This window comes from Pezoporus flaviventris, unplaced genomic scaffold (assembly GCF_033815535.1).
Source record: "Pezoporus flaviventris isolate CSIRO_AGI_PZ_B2104156 unplaced genomic scaffold, CSIRO_AGI_Pfla_v1 ptg000002l, whole genome shotgun sequence".
Taxonomy (NCBI): domain Eukaryota; kingdom Metazoa; phylum Chordata; class Aves; order Psittaciformes; family Psittacidae; genus Pezoporus; species Pezoporus flaviventris.
The window spans coordinates 35433542-35443336 of NW_026892550.1; positions in this window are offsets into that span (position 1 = coordinate 35433542).

Sequence of the window (9795 nt, forward strand, 5' to 3'; positions counted from 1 at the left end):
TTTTTTCACTTGTCTTTTGAAAAAACTAATAAGTGATCCTTAATGTCTCAAACATTATGCTCTATTCATTAATGTTACAGGGCATAAAATAATTCAAACGGCAGCAATATTTCCCTCTTAACTGATAAAGCATTTCACAAAATGCTTGCTTTCATTGTCCAGAGGGCCACGAGGATGATCGGGGGCTGGAGCACCTCCCGTATAAGGACAGGATGAGAATGTTAGGGCTGTTCAGCCCGGAGAAGAGAAGGCTGCATGGAGACCTCATAGCAGCCTTCCAGTATCTGAAGGGGGCCTTGTAGGATGCTGGGGAGGGACTCTTCATCAGGGATTGTAGCGATAAAACAAGGGGGAATGGGTTTAAACTTAAACAGGGAGAATTCAGGTTAGATATAAGGAAGAAGTTCTTTACTGCGAGGGTGGTGAGACACTGGAACAGCTTGCCCAGAGAACTGGTAAATGTTCCATCCCTGGCATTGTTCAAGGCCAGACTGGACAGAGCCTTGGGTGACGTGGTCTAGTATGATCCCTGGCCATGGAAGGGGGGTTGGAAGTAGATGATCTTAAGGTTCTTTCAAACCTTAATTATTCTACAATTCTATGAAAAATAGATACTTTTATTTACTAGAATAATGCTAAGGTATTGACAATCGCCATTCCAAGAAATAAAATTCAATCACATAAGGATGAAGGTCTAGATCCATACCTACTTATCTCAGTAGTATCTATGAAACACAGAAATATTTCATTTTGATAGACCTGTTAAGTCCATCAACAGTGGTACATACAAAATACAGGAGGGAAATTAGGTATCCCAGTAAAAATTCTGCCTAGCTTAATACAATGTTGTTCAGCTCATTAATTTTACACACCTAATTATGGTCAAAGGCAGTAAGTAGGAAACAAGAAGTGGAAGGTATTTGCTTTGTCCCTGCCTTTATATTTCACTTTTTACCTGGCCTAATGAAATTTCACTGTTGCCTGCTATGTATCACAAGAATGTCAGAAGCATTTAAGCCCTAAAGCAGCTTAAATTTAGGTGAGTAAACAACACCTCTCAAAACAGTTGTGTATTTGAACCTTCCCCGCTCCCTGACAGGAAAAAGAAAAGAACCACAGACTAGGCAAATATTTTGCCATGGAATTATTTTGAAGAGTAGGAGTTGCGCAACAACATAATCTAGTGAGAGAGGCACCACCGCAGTATTACGTTCAAAGGCCAAATATGATCTGTGCCCACTGCTTGCGTCGCAGCATATTAGGACCGGTCAGAAGACCAGAAGATTTTATGCATGTACTAAACAAAGATTAACATACACTTTACACATTAACACTGTTGGTGAGACATTTTTCCTGGTAAAAACAAAAATACCCAAAGGGTGCAGTGGCTGAGCACTTGTCTGAAAACCACTGAAGTCCTTTTGCAGATGTAGCTCTGCATGACATGGCCAAAGTACACGAGGCATGAAGCCGAGAGAGAAATACAATAACTCTCTGTGTTTCAATATACAAAAGGTCACAAGAATGAGGAATTCTTTTCAATCACCTTATCCTATGTACACTAACTTTGATTATATGAGATATCATATTTAATCCATATAAACACAACTAGCAATGTCCTTACCTGTTCACATATCTTCACCTTCTCCAAGGCAATCACTGCTTCATATTGTCAGTGTTGATATATTCCTTACTTAATCCCACCATCAAAAGAAAAGTGGTTGGGTTTCAATGGAATATCCCTGTGTTAAACTAATTTTCATTCCAGTGTATTTATGTACATTAATTCCGTTTTTTTTCTTTTAATCCTCAATGTTCTAGTACACTCTTACACACGCAGTTTTCACTTTAAACATCATCTTCAAAATATTAAATTAAAGGAAAGTTTTAGGAAATTAAATACTATTACATCATGCATTTTATCCCCAAAAGACAGCTTCCCAATTTATTTGTTCTCGTACCTGAGTTCTGTTCTCAAACCTGAATGTACTCATTCAGGTTTCTCAATGCTGCAGTAAAATGTTAAACAAAACAAAACAGAACTGGAAAGCAAGAAATAATTATCAACGCTATATTCAAAAATTAAACATTTTTATCAGATTTAATAAATATGAAAATTGAGATAGCTGTTGTAAACCACATGACAAGATATTATTATTGACAGATATATTTATATACTGTCTTTTTGCACAGCTGCTTAAGCATGGAAGGACATACCTAGTGTTGGGAATCAGAGGGAGGAATGAACAGGAAAGTGGAGCAGAAAAAGGTAAGACTTGTTAACTGTCCCAAAACAACGGAACAATGTAGACTATGAAGCTTCCAAGGCTTCCCTTCCTTTCTTGTAGAACTCCATGGCAGACCAGAGCTAATTCAAATTTCTGATTACCATTCAACAGACTTAACCAGACAAATCTTAGTAGTCTCAATTTTTATTTAACTTATCTTTCCATGCAGTTTTCCAATTTAAGGAAAATATATGACATGAAAATTTCTTACTTTTGTCATGATAGAATTACGAAGAATTTTAAGTGGATTAATTGTAATAAGAAAGGTGAGACTGCTTCTTAGAATATGATACCAATCCTGTTTATATTTACCCACATAATAATTTCTAAGCAAATATTTTATGTTCTCTTTAATTAAGATCAATACTTGTGAAACTTAAAAATAAAAAACCCCACTGTATTTGGAAAAAAAAGTAGTTTATACACTGCTGTGATTTCAGTGTATGAACAAAACAAAGTGTTTTCTGAAGATCTTTTTTATTGTCCCGTTTATAGATATACAAGACCTTAATCTTTTTATACTATTCTTTTTATGAATGTGCATATATGAGATGAAGTATGGTTAAACTATTTTTGCTGCCAGCTGCTGTCTGATTTACCTCAAAATGGAATTAATCCAATAATTGTTGAGTTTTGATAAATTCTGTACTGTAGCTACTAATTGAAAAACATGGAAACATTAAGAAGAGTGCATCAGTTACTTTTCTGTCAGAAACTGTCTGACTCAGCTTCCAGAGAAGTGCACAGTATGCATTAGAGACATCTCTGGACAATACACACATTGCAAACCAAAGCAGTTTCCTAAGTGAGGAAGCTTCATATGGGGCTTTTATGTAATCCAGTATACCTCGATATTAGTGGAGTTTCTTCGCCATTGTAATCAATTACTTTTCTAGTTTGAAGTAAGTGCATTGCTTTGTTGAGCACCTTTTAGTTGCTGCGATGCATGTTCAAAAGTTCCTTGTACATTTGTATTCAGTAAAAGTAATTTTCTGAAAAACGTGGCAGTGATCTGCTTTCCTTCTTTGTTTCTAGAAACTGTTCCCAGGTTGCTCTGCAAATGCAAATGCATAATGCTACATTAATGGGTTGTAGAGAAAAATTCCAGATCCTAATTTATTTTATAATAATTCTCCATTAGGTTTTCTGCATTGTCATTTAAAATGACATAGTGGTGACCTTATTGAATACTTAAGTATGTTACCATATTTGATGTGGCTGTGGATTCTGTTTTTATATGATTTCTGAAATATCTTGGAAGACTTATTTATATGGCTCCACATAAAAATTTTTGCAATTCAACAACTATGTCAGAAGGTTTCAAGTTTTATAACACAGTCAAAGATGTATTTTTTCCAGTAGTAGAAAAGGCTTTGTCTTTAATTCTCAAAATTGGTAAGTTTATTTGAATGATTGAATAGCAGAAATATAAAATGGAAGACAGATATCTAGATATTTATGATAGAGGAATGTACCTATTAGTAAGATTTCCAGATATCCAAGAATATAACAGCCAATTTTTACTTAGCTTAATAATTGCATTGACGATTTCGGTTTCTTCCTAATGTTATTAGGAAGTAATTAGTAGGTCTCATCAAATGAATTCAGCATGTACAGATGCAGCATAAATTTGAACTAAATATTTTGGTTAGATCTTTTAACATGGATGGAAGGATGAATGTGACTGCATTCATTAAAAGTAAAGGTGCTTATACCAACATAACATGCTCCTTTCACAAAGCTGCACAGCTCACTACCCTAAAACCTGGAATGTTCTGCATTTTGTAAGTCAAGATTCATCTGAGGATCTCAGTATTGACTGGCAAATGCAGTTTATTTTGTAGCTGTAAACATTTTAAGTTATCAGAAATAATATCCAGTAATTGACTGTAAACATCTAATAGTTAAAATACTTTGCAAACAACCTACTGTCTTAAATTTTAAGTATTAGCTATGGACTCTCTTTTGACATAGAATTAATTTATTTCACATTTTAATATACATATTTTCTTAAAATAACTGCTGTTATTTTTAAAATCTACATTTAAGGTTACATTGACCATGCCTGAAATAAAGATTTATGCTTTTCTTTTTTTTATTTTCACCAAATCATATCACATTTACATTTCCTTGTGAAATTAATAACTTGATTCTGGTAGTTTTGTATGGTTTTTTTGTTGTTGTTACTCAGTTCTTGATTCAATTTCCTGTATTTCATAACACTAAGCATAAAAAATTATTTCAAATCATAAACTTCTTATTAAAAAAAGTGCCATGGTGTTGACGTATGAGATTTTCAACTAATTTCTCAATTTCATCTTAAGTGAAAAGTGTCATTTCTATTAAGTACATTACTCATCAGTTGTTTTGCTTCCTTTTTTTCACACCTTTTCTTTGAGTTCTCGTCCATGTTTCTGCATTATTTCTGAATGTCACCCCATCATTATTCCGACCAGATGGTAAGATGTAGTACATTACAAGTATTCTGCAGCACTTCCAGGTTTTTGTGCACAAGATAATTGTGGAAGTTCTCCTTCCCTAAAACATACGTGTAACAACAACTCTGCAGCACAAAATACTCTGCACCACGTCAAAAAAAGTTCTGTAGGTGATATTTTTTTCCTTGAAACAGACCACCCAGAAATTGATGTATCTAGACAGTGATTGTGTGTGAAGAAAAAGAAAGAAAATAAAAGAGGGAGCCAAAACATTGTTTAGAAAGACAACTATCACTGTCAGCCCCTGCAGAAATTTGGAGTGCAGAATAAGGAGGACCCACTGGATTCAAGGCTCCCTGCAAATTCATTTTTCAAAGTTGGAATGAAGGTTTTGTGGGATTTCTCCTCTTTTTTTTTAGAGAGGTAGGCGGGTGTTTCTTGCTTTTTAGAACTTAAAACATAATCAAAAATGTGTTCCTTCTCTCTTCAAACGGATATTAGTCAAAGAATGCGTAGTAGTAGTTTTTCAACAAATATAAAAAAGCATGATTTTTATGCATGTGGTTGTAATCTTTTAGGGAAATAGACAACAATTTAGTTGCACCAGAATTACGTGGTTCTAATAGAAGTTACTTTACGGGGTGGCTGGTCTGATTTAACTTGCTCACACTAGCTTTTTAAGAAGCCTTTTACAGTTTGAGCCTAAGCACAGAACAATTTCCAAATGTACAGACATTGGCACTACTTGATGAGTTGATAATCAGATGAACAGGGTAGACAGCCCTTCACATAGTGTGTTGCCAAAGTTGCAAGAGGCATGGGAGGGGTTCACATATTTTTGTTTTGTTTTTACTGCCAGCTGCTATACTGCTGTGGTGTTTAAAGACAGTGCCAAATACAGGGTTTTAAAGGTTCTCCTATAATTATATCAGATAGAGAAAGGGCAGGGCATGCTTTAACACCGAATCCTTCCTTATGCATTTACGGCCTGGCTTGAGACTTAAGAAGTTTTAACACCTTGAAGGATTGCCTTCCTAGCAAGGCCTGTACTGCCCTGGCCATACACATTTGTGATCGTGTTTACATTCTTCTAGTAGACTAAAATTATTTCTTAAATGTGTTATTGGTTTTCAGGCATGGAATTAACTCCAAACTCCCTAAGTTATCAAGTGACTTTTAAAGGGTTTTAAATAATAATACTTGTATCCTCATTGACCACTGTTACCTTAATTGCTTTAAGGGTTTTTCATTAAAAGCATTAAGCATTTAAAGTGAAACACTAGCAGCTTATCATTCCCCAGTTATTTGACCTATATGCAGGACAGCCAATTGAAAAATGCACTATTATGCCTAAGATACAGGCTATGGTAATGTTGAGCATGACAGTAGGAATTTGATGAAGGAAAGGCATGCTGGAGAGCTAAAAAAGCTTCTCTGAATAGGTATCTGAGACCGAATTCCTAAATCCCTTTGTCCTTAGCTTCCTGGGCAGCTAATTCCTACCCTTCTTCACTAGATATTTTCCACTAGATAATTTTCTTCACTCCAAAGCCTCTCTTTCAGTTGTAGTAGGTATTTCCAAAGTAGCAGGGAGCTCTCTAACTCTTAGCATTCCTTCTTTAATACTGGTTAAATGTAATCTAAAAACCAGTCATCACCTCTCTCACCTCACTTACTGTAACAACCTCCCACGTGCTCTGACAAATCTTTTCACAAAAATTGCATACTTTCTAAGCATTCTTGCAAATCAGGAAATGCAGTGTAAAAGTTTCTCATTCTGTTTTTGAATGTCTCCAGTGACTTCCCTTTTCTACTTTATAAAGCAAAGTGATCTAGTCTTCACTTTACGATCCTTCGTAAACTCCTAGGCCAAGCAAGCCCCTTTATATTCATATATTCCTAAGGCATTAACTTCTATTTCTATTCTGATGATACTACTAACTACGATTGCTATTTCTTATATTTTCAAAAAACACATTCTATTTTCTCCTATCCTACCTACTATTTTTGAAAAGACAGACAACCACAGGGCTGTTTCTTTTTGTTCTTCCTCCAAACGTTGCCATGGAAGTCTTGACGTCTTGAAGAACTCATACAATATGAGCTCTGGTAATAGATTTTCCATAACTATTTTCTTATACTCTGCTTTGATGTATCCTGGGTTCTCATTTTCCTGAAGTACATGAACTGCTGTTGTCCTGGATGAGTAAAATAATCTAGCCACTGACTTAGTATGAGATAATATGGTATGCTGCAAAAATGCATTCTGGCAAATCTCTAAGCCTGGTGTTCATTCATTTTCTTGCCCTCTAAGTTACTTTGACATTTCTGGCAGAGTCTGTCTTGAATTATTTTGCTTTAATAGCTAGGTAGAATATCTGAAATAAAGCATAGCTATATAACCTCATTTTCTTATGCAGTAATTGCTGCCTCTCTACCTTACTGCATACAGAAAGATCACACAGAAATCACATAAAAACAAAAAAAAAACCCAACTCTTGGACATAGAAACCTGTCTTATATTTGCTGAACAATTAAGTTTCTTGTTAAGGAAGGTTTGGTACCATATTCAGTATGTGACCTGAAACATCTTTTAATTACCCCACACAATGCTAGACATTTGGGGCATTTCTCTAGCTTTGTTTTCCAACCATTCTTTTCAGTAGAAGTGGTGGAAATGTACTACACACCAAAACTACGTATCAAAGTGCACATGCTGCATAACTGTGTTTGAACACTCTCCTAAAAGCATTGCCTGCTGATCCATTTGCAGGTGTGATATCACTTATTTAGTTTTCATAGCAACTTGAGTAGCACCTTGCATGATGGTAATAAAAATGAGGCATTTGAAAAACTATTTTTTAATTAATAGGGTGGCACATGTCTGTGAGAGGTCATATTCTAGTCTCCTTTTCAAAAACAGATTAAAACCACCTGGAACCTCTTCATGCTTTGATGCCACTGTGGTTCATGTGGAACAGTGGAACATAAGCCATGGGCCATGGAAAAGAATAAATGTAAGTAAATGGAGTGAAATGGAAGAGGAAGCACCACAGCCATAAAAGGAAAAGACGTTGTATTGCTAGACAAAAGGTCTCCTAGAAAACAGTAAATGAAATCATATCCTGCACACAAATAACATGCAAGTGTTAACATGTATTCAACATCTGAACAGCTTTGGCATGTAAGACATTATTTAGTAGTATTATTATTTCTTAACTTTGAACAGAAAGTGCATTATTTGTCTCCCAAAGCACCCAAATCAAACATTCACAGAGTCATTTAATATCTTTTCATGCCTGTGAATTCAGATAATAGTTGTCATATTTTTGAGTCTAGCTAGCATCACTGTCTCTAATTTCAAATGTATTCTGCCAAGGTTGAATAATAAACCCCTTGGACAAGTGTTAGAGCATCTTTCAGTGAAAAAAAAAAAAATCTTAAATGTGATATGATTTGGTTTAACTCTACCATTGAATACTGCAACATCAGTTTTAACTATCCCACATTTTCTTAAATGAGCATATCAGCTTCTCTCACACACAGAATAAGTTACTCAAAGCATATGCTCTGTCTTCTGTCAGCTGGCCACTTAGGAAGATAGGTCCTTGAATGAAATCATGGAAAGAGTCCATTCAGCCAATTAAACCAGAGTCAGAAGCCCTGGGTTGGTTTATCACAATACATTTAAACTATTTCAACATATGACACCCAGCATTACATTCAACCAAACTGATCTTTGGGACACAAACTTGTAAGATTTGTTTTACAGAAACATTGTGTGCACTCAGCTCTTAAAGTATTCCAGCATCTCAGAAGAGTCCAGATTGTTCTTAACATTCATGCCAAGTTACCAACAACTTAGTGCAGTTGCCAAAGGTCATTCCAGCTACAGCTGTTTGGAAACACAGAGGGGGTTTATTGATCTTTTCCTTTGCTTAGCACTTGAAAAAACACTAGTATGTCCTCGAAATAAAGACTATGAAGATGTTGATCATGACTTGGCCAAAGGGGGTGGGGAGGGGGCTTTTGAGGGTTGGGTTGAGGGTGAAAGACTCCACTGAAAGGCTTTTGTTAGGTCCCTAATGTGGTAATATTTTTGTCATGATGCGCCTTTGACCTGACACTATTACTTGTCTCTCAACAAATCAGGGAAGCTGGCTCAGCTGGTTGGGAAAGAGCTCATTAGGCATGGCACTTTAGGTGGCACAAATTTCACAGCTCCAAAGCAATCTGGAGGCCTCACAGAAACACAGGTATCATATTCAAACAAATCACTAACCCCAGAGGCCAGCTCCAACTGCTTTTATGAAGTGAATCATGATCTTTAGGAAAACTAAATGGCTGCAGTCCAATTTAGCAGCTGGATTGTATTAGTTCACATTTTTAAGGACAAAGGTTACAATAACAAGATCTTGTGTTACTCAATTTACTCAATTAGGTAGCATAGTTACCTTAATGGTTCTCTAACAGTTTGCTGGTGTTAGAAACAATATAATTTGTTTCTTCTAGGTAATACAAAAGAAAGGCATTCCATACATGAAGGCAACCTAGTAGAAAATAGGCAACTGGGATAAGAGGTGGACAAAATAGGCACACTGTTGCTGAGAAGCAAGTTAACATGGCAACAAGTATTAATGATAGAGGTGAAGTCTGAGTTAGAGTACTTCAGGGCTGAAAACACAAGCAAAAAGCTTAAAACTGGTACACCAGGCAAAAGAAAACGGAGAACCCAAAAGACAGCCATGTGTTCATACACACACACATGTACATGATGCACATATGTTCACACAGCTGAAGACTGGAGCAATGGACTTTTCCCATTTACCCAACACTCCACAACATTGTTATTTTCTATGAGATGCCATTTGTGAATCTCATAACAGGCTAACAAACAAGAAAATTTATTTAATCTTTTAGACCATTAAGGTTGCTCTTATTTCTACTGCATTGATAAATTTTAGTTGCATATAAGTCACATCATGTAACAGAATTTGGTTTATAAACTGTAATAGTGGTTAAACATATTTTAAGGTACAATTAGGTTAGCCATAGAGCTGAAAACATCT